The following is an 11,891-nucleotide window of genomic DNA, read 5'->3' on the forward strand; positions in this document are numbered from 1 at the left end:
ATGCCCTCGTTTGGGTGTAGGGTCGGATCAGAGCCTGAAGGTACGGAGGTGCCGTTCCCCTCACAGCTCCGTAGGCAAGCACCATGGTCTTGTAGCAGATGCGAGCTTCAACTGGAAGCCAGTGGAGTGTGCGGAGGAGCGGGGTGACGTGAGAGAACTTGGGAAGGTTGAACACCAGACGGGCTGCAGCATTCTGGATGAGTTGTAGGAGTTTAATGGCACAGGCAGGGAGCCCAGCCAACAGCGAGTTGCAGTAATCCAGACGGGAGATGACAAGTGCCTGGATTAGGACCTGTGCCGCTTCCTGTGTAAGGCAGGGTCGTACTCTCCGAATGTTGTAGAGCATGAACCTACAGGATCGGGTCACCGCCTTGATGTTAGCGGAGAACGACAGGGTGTTGTCCAGGGTCACGCCAAGGCTCTTTGCACTCTGTGAGGAGGACACAACGGAGTTGTCAACCGTGATGGCGAGATTATGGAACGGGCAGTCCTTCCCCGGGAGGAAGAGCAGCTCCGTCTTGCCGAGGTTCAGCTTGAGGTGGTGATCCGTCATCCACACTGATATGTCTGCCAGACATGCAGAGATGCGATTCGCCACCTGGTTATCAGAAGGGGGAAAGGAGAAGATTAGTTGTGTGTCGTCTGCGTAGCAATGATAGGAGAGGCCATGTGAGGATATGACAGAGCCAAGTGACTTGGTGTATAGCGAGAATAGGAGAGGACCTAGAACTGAGCCCTGGGGGACACCAGTGGTGAGAGCACGTGGTGCGGAGACAGATTCTCGCCACGCCACCTGGTAGGAGTGAACTGTCAGGTAGGACGCAATCCAAGAGTGAGCCGCGCCGGAGATGCCCAACTCGGAGAGGGTGGAGAGGAGGATCTGATGGTTCACAGTATCAAAGGCAGCAGATTGGTCTAGAAGGACGAGAGCAGAGGAGAGAGAGTTAGCTTTAGCAGTGCGGAGAGCCTCCGTGACACAGAGAAGAGCAGTCTCAGTTGAATGACCAGTCTTGAAACCTGACTGGTTTGGATCAAGAAGGTCATTCTGAGAGAGATAGCAAGAGAGTTGGCTAAAGACGGCACGCTCAAGAGTTTTGGAGAGAAAAGAAAGAAGGGATACTGGTCTGTAGTTGTTGACATCGGAGGGATTCAAGTGTAGGTTTTTTGAGAAGGGGTGCAACTCTCGCTCTCTTGAAGACAGAAGGGACATAGCCAACGGTCAAGGATGAGTTGATGAGCGAGGTGAGGTGAGGGAGAAGGTCTCCGGAAATGGTCTGGAGAAGAGAGGAGGGGATAGGGTCAAGCGGGCAGGTTGTTGGGCGGCCGGCCGTCACAAGTCGCAAGATTTCATCTGGAGAGAGAGGGGAGAAAGAAGTCAAAGCATAGGGTAGGGCAGTGTGAGCAGGACCAGCGGTGTCATTTGACTTAACAAACGAGGATCGGATGTCGTCAACCTTCTTTTCAAAATGGTTGACGAAGTCATCCACAGAGAGAGAGGGAGGGAGGGGGGGGAGGGGGGGGGAGGATTCAGCAGGGAGGAGAAGGTGGCAAAGAGCTTCCTAGGGTTAGAGGCAGATGCTTGGAATTTAGAGTGGTAGAAAGTGGCTTTAGCAGCAGAAACAGAGGAAGAAAATGTAGAGAGGAGGGAGTGAAAAGATGCCAGGTCCGCAGGGAGTCTAGTATTCCTCCATTTCCGCTCGGCTGCACGGAGCCCTGTTCTGTGAGCTCGCAATGAGTCGTCAAGCCACGGAGCAGGAAGGGAGGACCGAGCCGGCCGGGAGGATAGGGGACATAGAGAGTCAAAGGATGCAGAAAGGGAGGAGAGGAGGGTTGAGGAGGCAGAATCAGGAGATTGGAGGGAGAAGGCTTGAGCAGAGGGAAGAGATGATAGGATGGAAGAGGAGAGAGTAGCGGGAGAGAGAGAGCGAAGGTTGCTACAGCGCATTACCATCTGAGTAGGGGCAGAGTGAGTAGTGTTGGAGGAGAGCGAGAGAGAAAAGGATACAAAGTAGTGGTCGGAGACTTGGAGGGGAGTTGCAGTGAGATTAGTAGAAGAACAGCATCTAGTAAAGATGAGGTCAAGCGTATTGCCTGCCTTGTGAGTAGGGGGGGATGGTGAGAGGGTGAGGTCAAAAGAGGAGAGGAGTGGAAAGAAGGAGGCAGAGAGAAATGAGTCAAAGGTAGACGTAGGGAGGTTAAAGTCACCCAGAACTGTGAGGGGTGAACCATCCTCAGGAAAGGAACTTATCAAGGCGTCAAGCTCATTGATGAACTCTCCAAAGGGAACCTGGAGGGCGATAAATGATAAGGATGTTAAGCTTGAATGGGCTAGTGACTGTGACAGCATGAAATTCAAATGAGGAGATAGACAGATGGGTCAGGGGAGAAAGAGCGAATGTCCACTTGGGAGAGATGAGGATTCCTGTGCCACCACCCCGCTGACCAGATGCTCTCAGGGTATGCGAGAACACATGGTCAGACGAGGAGAGAGCAGTAGGAGTAGCAGTGTTTTCAGTGGTAATCCATGTTTCCGTCAGCGCCAAGAAGTCGAGGGACTGGAGGGTAGCATAGGCTGAGATGAACTCTGCCTTGTTGGCCGCCGAACGGCAGTTCCAGAGGCTGCCGGAGACCTGGAACTCCACGTGGGTCGTGCGTGCAGGGACTACCAGGTTAGAGTGGCAGCAGCCACGCGGTGTGAGGCGTTTGTATAGCCTGTGCGGAGAGGAGAGAACAGGGATAGACAGATGCATAGTTGACAGGCTACAGAAAATGGCTACAATAATGCAAAGGAGATCGGAATGAAATAAACTATCCACAGTTGCTAATAGTTACCAGTAGCTACCCGCTAGCTAGTCCAGGTAGTGGGTTAGCTAGCCTCGTGCTTCACCGGGCTCAGTCGAATACAATACTTACCTACAATAATTACATACAATAACCTACGATAACTACAATAACCTACGATAACTACCTACAATATCTAACTACAATCTAAATACATGGTTTAAGCTTTACTCAACACCATATAAGCCATATAAGCCAAGCTTACCTCCCGCCAACAGTTGCCAACGAGCGTTTCTATTGGACAAATTCAGGTATGTTTATCCCCGTTTTGTTCCTTTTGTTTCCATTTAAGAAATGTTTTTCAACAGAATCGGCTGAATTAATACACCCCTGATCACGCATAAACACAGTTCACTTTCATATCAGCCACATTGTATTCATTCTCGCATCTATGCACTCTCCTCCTCTCACTTGTGGCCTTCAATGCGCAACACATCTCATTCTCTCTCTTTTGCTTCTCATTCATTTTGGAAGAAATTATTGTCTTTCTCTCTTTGCGTCAACTACTCACCTACTACTGTTTCTGGATTCTTAGCCAGATGCGATCAGAGGTCAATTGCATTTTAATTACCTTCTGCCTTTGTATTATTTTATATTTCTGGAGTAAGATAAGTATTTCTCAGATATAATTCTGCTTTTAGGGAGAGTGCAAATCAAATGGCTAGGTAGCTAACTAGCTTTGACTAACCCTGAATCTGACAGACAAAGTTTAATCTCCTATTTTTAGCTCCACATATGATCTCTGCTTGTTGGCTAACTAGTCACCTTGTCATTGGCTTAAAGAGTGAACAGATTAATCAGATATGTGTGGCAATAGCTAACTAGCTATCACGTTAGGTTGCCACTAGATAAGCTGGTTAAGCTAGCTAGCTAGCTGCAGTGTCAACCATGTAGCTACTGTTAGCTAACATTAGCTAGATGATCAACTGGTCAGTCCAGTGCAGCATCCTTCCACTCCAGCATCCTCTCACTCTCTCTCTCTCTGTGTGTGTGTGTGTGTGTGTGTGTGTGTGTGTGTGTGTGTGTGTGTGTGTGTGTGTGTGTAAATGTCATTCTGTTTTTATGACAAGGCCTATAAGCACATGTCATACAGTGTATCATCTCAGTAAGCTTTTTGTGCCATGTACTAAAAATAAAAATGATGTGTGTGTGTGTGTGTCTTTTTTTAAATTAACAGCTTGTAGCGACACAACAGAGGGGGAGGAGAATGGGCCAGACAAAAAAAGAAAATACCCTTCAAAGTGGAAAGGAGAGGTTCGGAAGAGAAGGCGGATGGAGGGTAAATCCTACCTTAGTAGGAAAAAGATGATTGAGTTGACTATGGAAATGTACAGTGGGGAAAAAAAGTATTTAGTCAGCCACCAATTGTGCAAGTTCTTCCACTTAAAAAGATGAGAGAGGCCTGAAATTTTCATCATAGGTACACGTCAACTATGACAGACAAATTGAGAAAAAATAATCCAGAAAATCACATTTTAGGATTTTTAATGAATTTATTTGCAAATTATGGTAGAAAATAAGTATTTGGTCACCTACAAACAAGCAAGATTACTGGCTCTCACAGACCTGTAACTTCTTCTTTAAGAGGCTCCTCTGTCCTCCACTCGTTACCTGTATTAATGGCACCTGTTTGAACTTGTTATCAGTATAAAAGACGCCTGTCCACAACCTCAAACACTCCAAACTCCACTATGGCCAAGACCAGAAACAAAATTGTAGACCTGCACCAGGCTGGGAAGACTGAATCTGCAATAGGTAAGCAGCTTGGTTTGAAGAAATCAACTATGGGAGCAATTATTAGGAAATGGAAGACATACAAGACCACTGATAATCTCCCTCGATCTGGGGCTCCACGCAAGATCTCACCCCGTGGGGTCAAAATGATCACAAGAACGGTGAGCAAAAATCCCAGAACCACACGGGGGGACCTAGTGAATGACCTGCAGAGAGCTGGGACCAAAGTAACAAAGCCTACCATCAGTAACACACTACGCCGCCAGGGACTCAAATCCTGCAGTGCCAGACGTGTCCCCCTGCTTAAGCCAGTACATGTCCAGGCTCGTCTGAAGTTTGCTAGAGTGCATTTGGATGATCCAGAAGAGGATTGGGAGAATGTCATATGGTCAGATGAAACCAAAATAGAACTTTTTGGTAAGAACTCAACTCGTCGTGTTAGGACAAAGAATGCTGAGTTGCATCCAAAGAACACCATACCTACTGTGAAGCATGGGGGTGGAAACATCATGCTTTGGGGCTGTTTTTCTGCAAAGGGACCAGGACGACTGATCCGTGTAAAGGAAAGAATGAATGGGGCCATGTATCGTGAGATTTTGAGTGAAAACCTCCTTCCATCAGCAAGGGCATTGAAGATGAAACGTGGCTGGGTCTTTCAGCATGACAATGATCCCAAACACACCGCCCGGGCAACGGAGGAGTGGCTTCGTAAGAAGCATTTCATGGTCCTGGAGTGGCCTAGCCAGTCTCCAGATCTCAACCCCATAGAAAATCTTTGGAGGGAGTTGAAAGTCCGTGTTGCCCAGCGACAGCCCCAAAACATCACTGCTCTAGAGGAGATCTGCATGGAGGAATGGGCCAAAATACCAGCAACAGTGTGTGAAAACCTTGTGAAGACTTACAGAAAACGTTTGACCTGTGTCATTGCCAACAAAGGGTATATAACAAAGTATTGAGAAACTTTTGTTATTGACCAAATACTTATTTTCCACCATAATTTGCAAATAAATTCAATAAAAATCCTACAATGTGATTTTCTGGATTTTTTTTCCTCATTTTGTCTGTCATAGTTGACGTGTACCTATGATGAAAATTACAGGTCTCTCTCATCTTTTTAAGTGGGAGAACTTGCACAATTGGTGGCTGACTAAATACTTTTTTTCCCCACTGTATATCATGCGCCGAATACATGAAATGCTTAATTACAAGCCCTTAACCAACAATGCAGTTTTAAGAAAATAAGAGTTAAGAAAATATTTACTAAATAAACTAAAGTAAAAAAAAGGAACACAATAAAATAACAATAACGAGGCTGTATACAGGGGGTACCGGTACCAAGTCAATGTGAGGGGGTACAGGTTAGTCGAGGTAATTGAGGTAATATGTATATGTTCTGTAGGTAGGTAGGGATAAAGTGACTATGCCTAGATAATAAACAGCAAGTAGTAGCAGATATCTGCACTGTTTGATGATTTATTACTTACATGATTCTTATCTGAATACCTACCTTGACGTTATATTTCATGCTGAAATGTGTCTGATTTGCACACTTACCTGATCCTCCTGATATTTCATTCTCGTGTAAAATTAAACATTACACTTGAGTTGTGTTCGAATACTCATACTAACCACACTATTTGTGACGTAAATTGAGTATATAATATGCTTATTGGTCATAGTATGGATATAGTTAGTATGCCAAAAGTTCCTGGATGCCGTATTACATTCGCCGTACTACTATACAATCAGTGGACACAATTTCCGTGCTTTTAGGGCCCATAATGCAATTCTTCAGAAAATGGCCGTGGCTTCACATCGTTGTCAGATTTGAAGAAAATGGCGGAAAATATGTAGCCAAAGTCCAACGAGAGCGGATTCAAATTAATTGCTTTATGACAAATGTTGAGCAATGTAATAAAGTAATGAGTTTTCAAATAAGTTACCTTACACGTTATGTTGGCTGACAATTTGTTAGCTACGCTATCCTTACGAACCACATAGCATATCATTACAGCAATATGTACCGGTATGTTAGCTAGCTACCTAACGTTAGTTGGCTACTAATACATCAAACTTACCAGTATATTAACTATATGCTATCTAAATAACTACCCAACGTTTTAGGGTGAGTATAATTGTCAGAGTAAGGTGTCCTCTCATTTGTTTTCTGGAAGTAGCTAGCAAGTTAGCCAGTTAGCTTGACTACTTGACTGCCGTTGTAAGGTCAGAACGCTCAAACCAACCCTACTCCTCGGCCAGAGCGTCCAGTGTGCGCTCTGAACACTCCCAGAGCGAAACACTCTGAATTTACAAACGGACAATCTGACAACGCTCTGAATTTACGAACGCCCAGAGTGCACTCTGAGTGCACTCTGGCACTCCAGATTGAATTTAAGAACACACCCGAAGTTGTAAAATGTCTAGCTAGTAATTTTTTATGCTAACAAGCTAGCAAGAGGTTGCATAGCAACAGCATCAACTTCCGGTAGAACTTAGAACTGAGAATTTTTGCGACTGCACTTGAAGAAACTTTACAAGTTCTTGAAATTTTCCGGATTGACTGACCTTCATGTCTTAAAGTAATGGACTGTCGTTTTTCTTTGCTTATTTTAGCTGTTCTTGCCATAATATGGACTTGGTCTTTTACCAAATAGGGCTATCTTCTGTATGCCACCCCTACCCTCACAACACAACTGATTGGCTCAAACGCATTAAGAAGGAAAGAAATTCCACAAAGTAACTTTTAACAAGGCACGCCTGTTAATTGAAATGCATTCCAGGTGACTACCTCATGAAGCTGGTTGAGAGAATGCCAAGAGTGTGCAAAGCTGTCATCAAGGCAAAGGGTGGCTACTTTGAAGAATCTCAAATATAAAATATATTTTGATTTGTTTAACACTTTTTTGGTTACTACATGATTCCATATGTGTTATTTCATAGTTTTGATGTCTTCATTATTATTCTACAATGTAGAATAATAGTACAAATGAAGAAAAACCCTTGAATGAGTAGGTGTGTCCAAACCTTTGACTGGTACTGTATCTCCAATCAGTTCATAGCAAATAGGAGGTCTATTTCTCTGAGATGACTTTGGACATCTTCATTCACTCCATATAAAAGGGGATGTATTCTATCCCCCCAGTCTCAGTTTCACTGTGCCCCAGTGGAAGCCTAACATAGCCCATGCAGAGGAGTTCCAATCATGACTACAGCTGCTCTGAGCAGAGCACTCTGAGACGGTGTAGCCTGCAGGCTTAACATTGCTGACAGTTGATTTACTTCTATTTTAATGTGACACCTAGCTCAGGGAAAGTCACAGCCAGTCTCCCAGCCAGCCTTCTCACAGGATCATTTCCAATAACATGGCTGAGTGAGACAAAGAAGGACAGAGTGAACGAACAGTTCATTAAACCCAGGTGACAGCGTGTCTGGAAATTGGATATTTTTAATGTAATGCAACCTGGACTCCGGGGTAGACATAGTAAACGTAAACCTGGGACACTCCGATTAGTATGATATGTTACATTTTGTATGGTATGTATGAAATTGTGATTTATTTGATATGTTACAAATTATTATTCGTACAATATGTTATGAATTTGCAAAACGTATGACATGTTAGGAATTCCAATTTGTTGTGGCTAACGCTAACGTTAGTTAGATGGCTAACGTTAGCTAGGTTAGGGGTTAGGGTTAGGAGTTAGGTTAAAGGGTTAGATAACATGCTAAGAAGTTGCAATGTAGCTAAAAAGTAGTAAGTAGTTGAAAAGTTGCTAATTAGCTAAACACGCAACCTTTTGGTTGCTAGACATTTGCGTTATACGCCTACCCATTCACCCCAACCAACCACACTACTTTAGTTTTTCCCTTAAGTAACCTTCTAAGGAATCTATGATTACATTGAAATGTTGGAACCCAAAGATGGCCATAACAACAGAATCTGCAAAAAAAGGAAAATGGGTAGTTGATTATTCTGGTGTCGTCCACCTCCTTCAGACTGAAAATGAATTATAAATCATCATTCACACACATTAAGATCCATCCATCCATGAGATGGTATAGTCAAAAAGCAGAGAAGCATGAGAGTTGAACTACAGAGGAGGTAGGCTATATATGTTGAGGCATGGCAGGCAGGCGAGGAGACAGAGATCATTTATGGCCCCGGCATCAGTGTACTACAGAGGATTGATCCATGGGAGATCTCAAGTTAACTGGATCAGCTCAGTTTAATGAACAGACGCTCAAATTAATTAGGACAAGATGTGGGAATATCCCATTATGGTCCCTATAGAGGGCTTGCAGTTGCATCACAAATCACCTAGCAACCACACCAGGTGCCATGTTCAGTCTGGTGGAAGATCAGTCAGTCTGGTGGAAGTCCTTCAATCATCCACATGGCTGGCTGCATTTTGCTATCACAGGAAACTTCGGAAAGATTGCCCATTATTTCGTTTTTCTAAGGTCCCAGTAAACTGAGGCAGTGGGAGAACCTATTCAATGAAGTAAATACATTTTGAAAATGATAGCTACAGGAACTTTGTGTGCAGGCTAACTCAAATTTTCATTTACATACTATATAACTAGCCAAGTGGATTAAAAATCACCAGCTAGCTAACTTCATATTAGCTAGTTAGCTACCTATCTTTACAGTTGAAGTCGGAAGTTTACATACACTTAGGTTGGAGTCATTAAAACTCGTTTTTCAACCACTCCACAAATTTCTTGTTAACAAACTATAGTTTTGGCAAGTCGGTTAGGACATCTACTTTGTGCATGACACAAGTCATTTTTCCAACAATTGTTTACAAACAGATTATTTCACTTATAATTCACTGTATCACAATTCCAGTGGGTCAGAAGTTTACATACACTAAGTTGACTGTGCCTTTAAACAGCTTGGGAAATTCCAGAAAATGATGTCATGGCTTTAGAAGCTTCTGATAGGCTATTTGACATCATTTGAGTCAATTGGAGGTGTACCTGTGGATGTATTTCAAGGCCTACCTTCAAACTCAGTGCCTCTTTGCTTGACATCATGGGAAAATCAAAAGAAATGAGCCAAGACCTCAGAATAAAAATGGTAGACCTCCACAAGTCTGGTTCATCCTTGGGAGTAATTTCCAAATGCCTGAAGGTACCACATTCATCTGTACAAACAATAGTACGCAAGTATAAACACCATGGGACCACGCAGGCGTCATACTGCTCAGAAAGGAGACGCGTTCTGTCTCCTAGAGATTAACGTACTTTTGTGTGAAAAGTGCAAATCAATCCCAGAACAACAGCAAAGGACCTTGTGAAGATGCTGGAGGAAACAGGTACAAAAGTATCTATATCCACAGTAAAACGAGTCCTATATTGACATAACCTGAAAGGCCACTCAGCAAGGAAGAAGCCACTGATCCAAAACTGCCATAAAATAGCCAGACTACGGTTTGCAACTGCACATGGGGACAAAGATCGTACTTGTTGGAGAAATGTCCTCTTGTCTGACGAAACAAAAATAGAACTGTTTGGCCATAATGACCATCGTTATGTTTGGAGGAAAAAGGGGGTCGCTTGCAAGCCGAAGAACACCATCCCAAACGTGAAGCACGGGGGTGGCAGCATCATGCTGTGGGGGTGCTTTGCTGCAGGAGGGATTGGTGCACTTCACAAAATAGATGGCATCATGAGGAAGGAAAATTATGTGGATATATTGAAGCAACATCTCAAGACATCAGTCAGGAAGTTAAAGCTTGGTCGCAAATGGGTCTTCCAAATGGACAATGACCCCAAGCATACTTCCAAAAGTTGTTGCAAAATGTCTTAAGGACAACAAAGTCAAGGTATTGGAGTGGCCATCACAAAGCCCTGACCTCAATCCTATAGAAAATTTGTGGCCAGAACTGAAAAAGCTTGTACGAGCAAGGAGGCCAACAAACCTGACTCAGTTACACCAGCTCTGTCAGGAGGAATGGACCTAAATTCACCCAACTTATTGTGGGAAGCTTGTGGAAGGCTACCCGAAACATTTGACCCAAGTTAAACAATTTAAAGGCAATGTTTCCAAATACTAATTGAGTGTATGTAAACTTCTGACCCACTGGGAATGTGATGAAAGAAATAATAGCTGAAATAAATAATTCTCTCTACTATAATTCTGACATTTCACATTCTTAAAATAAAGTGGTGATCCTAACTGACCTAAGTCAGGGAACTTTTACTAGGATTAAATGTCAGGAATTGTGAAAAACTGAGTTTAAATGTATTTGGCTAAGGTGTATGTAAACTTACGACTTCAACTGTATTCATTGTTGTAACACAAAATGCATTTGTAGCTAGCTAGCTAACAGCCATGGAAGAGGGAGAAATGATTATCTAGCAGTTCCAGCTGTCAGAGAAGGGAGAGTAAGCTACTCTGGATAGGGCAGGTACCTTTGTGGGAGGACATTTTGAAAATATTATCCAGTTCCAGTCCTTAGCGAGAATAACTATTGTATGAGGACAGAGAGATATAGCAATATAATATTCAGTGCTGTCTAATAATGCAGCCTGTTTCTTTGAGATGTTTTCTGTCCTCGGAAACCCTGTCTGCAGATGAAGAGGTCCGAATGAATGTCCCAAGAGAATAAGGGTAAATCCATGTATACCATGGATTATATGTGTACCTTTGTTAGCAAATTTTCTAAACAAAAATACATTTTAAAAGTCACACACAATGCATAAACCTATTACAACTAGAGCAGGCCAACCCTGCTGGGTGTGCCGGCTTCTGTTCCAGCCCAGCACTAACACACCTGATTCAATTTATCAAACCTAATTAGTTGATAATCAGGTGTGCTATTGCTGGGCTGGAACAGAAGTCTGCTCACCCAGTAGATCAGGGATCAGTGGAGCGAGGTTGGCCACCTCTGGTATTGGCTTTTTTTTGTTCATCTGAAATTATGCTTTAGTAATGATAGCCTACTTGTTACTAATATGTCTAACCTGTACATATGAGTTATCTTACTTGCACACTTTGAAATTATATTAAATAAAGTGTTGATTCTTTTAAGTAAAGTGTTTAAACTTGTTTTAATAACATAAAACTATTATTCAAGATGAACTAGTGTCATTGTTGATTAATCACAGCTCACAATCCTGCAATAAAGAGGGTAAGGGAATATATCATTTTTCTGTATTGTATTCTAAAATGAACATTACATTACCTACTTTTTGTTCAGGTGTAAGCTATCCAATTCGTTTTATTTAATTGTCACAATTTTTTCAGGATATCAGCCATGTGAACCCATTTTGCAGCTGATAATGGCATGCAACGCCAATGCAGCCATAGG

The sequence above is a fragment of the Coregonus lavaretus genome (assembly GCF_964263955.1).
Source record: "Coregonus lavaretus genome assembly, chromosome: 27".
In the NCBI taxonomy this organism is placed as follows: Eukaryota; Metazoa; Chordata; class Actinopteri; order Salmoniformes; family Salmonidae; genus Coregonus; species Coregonus lavaretus.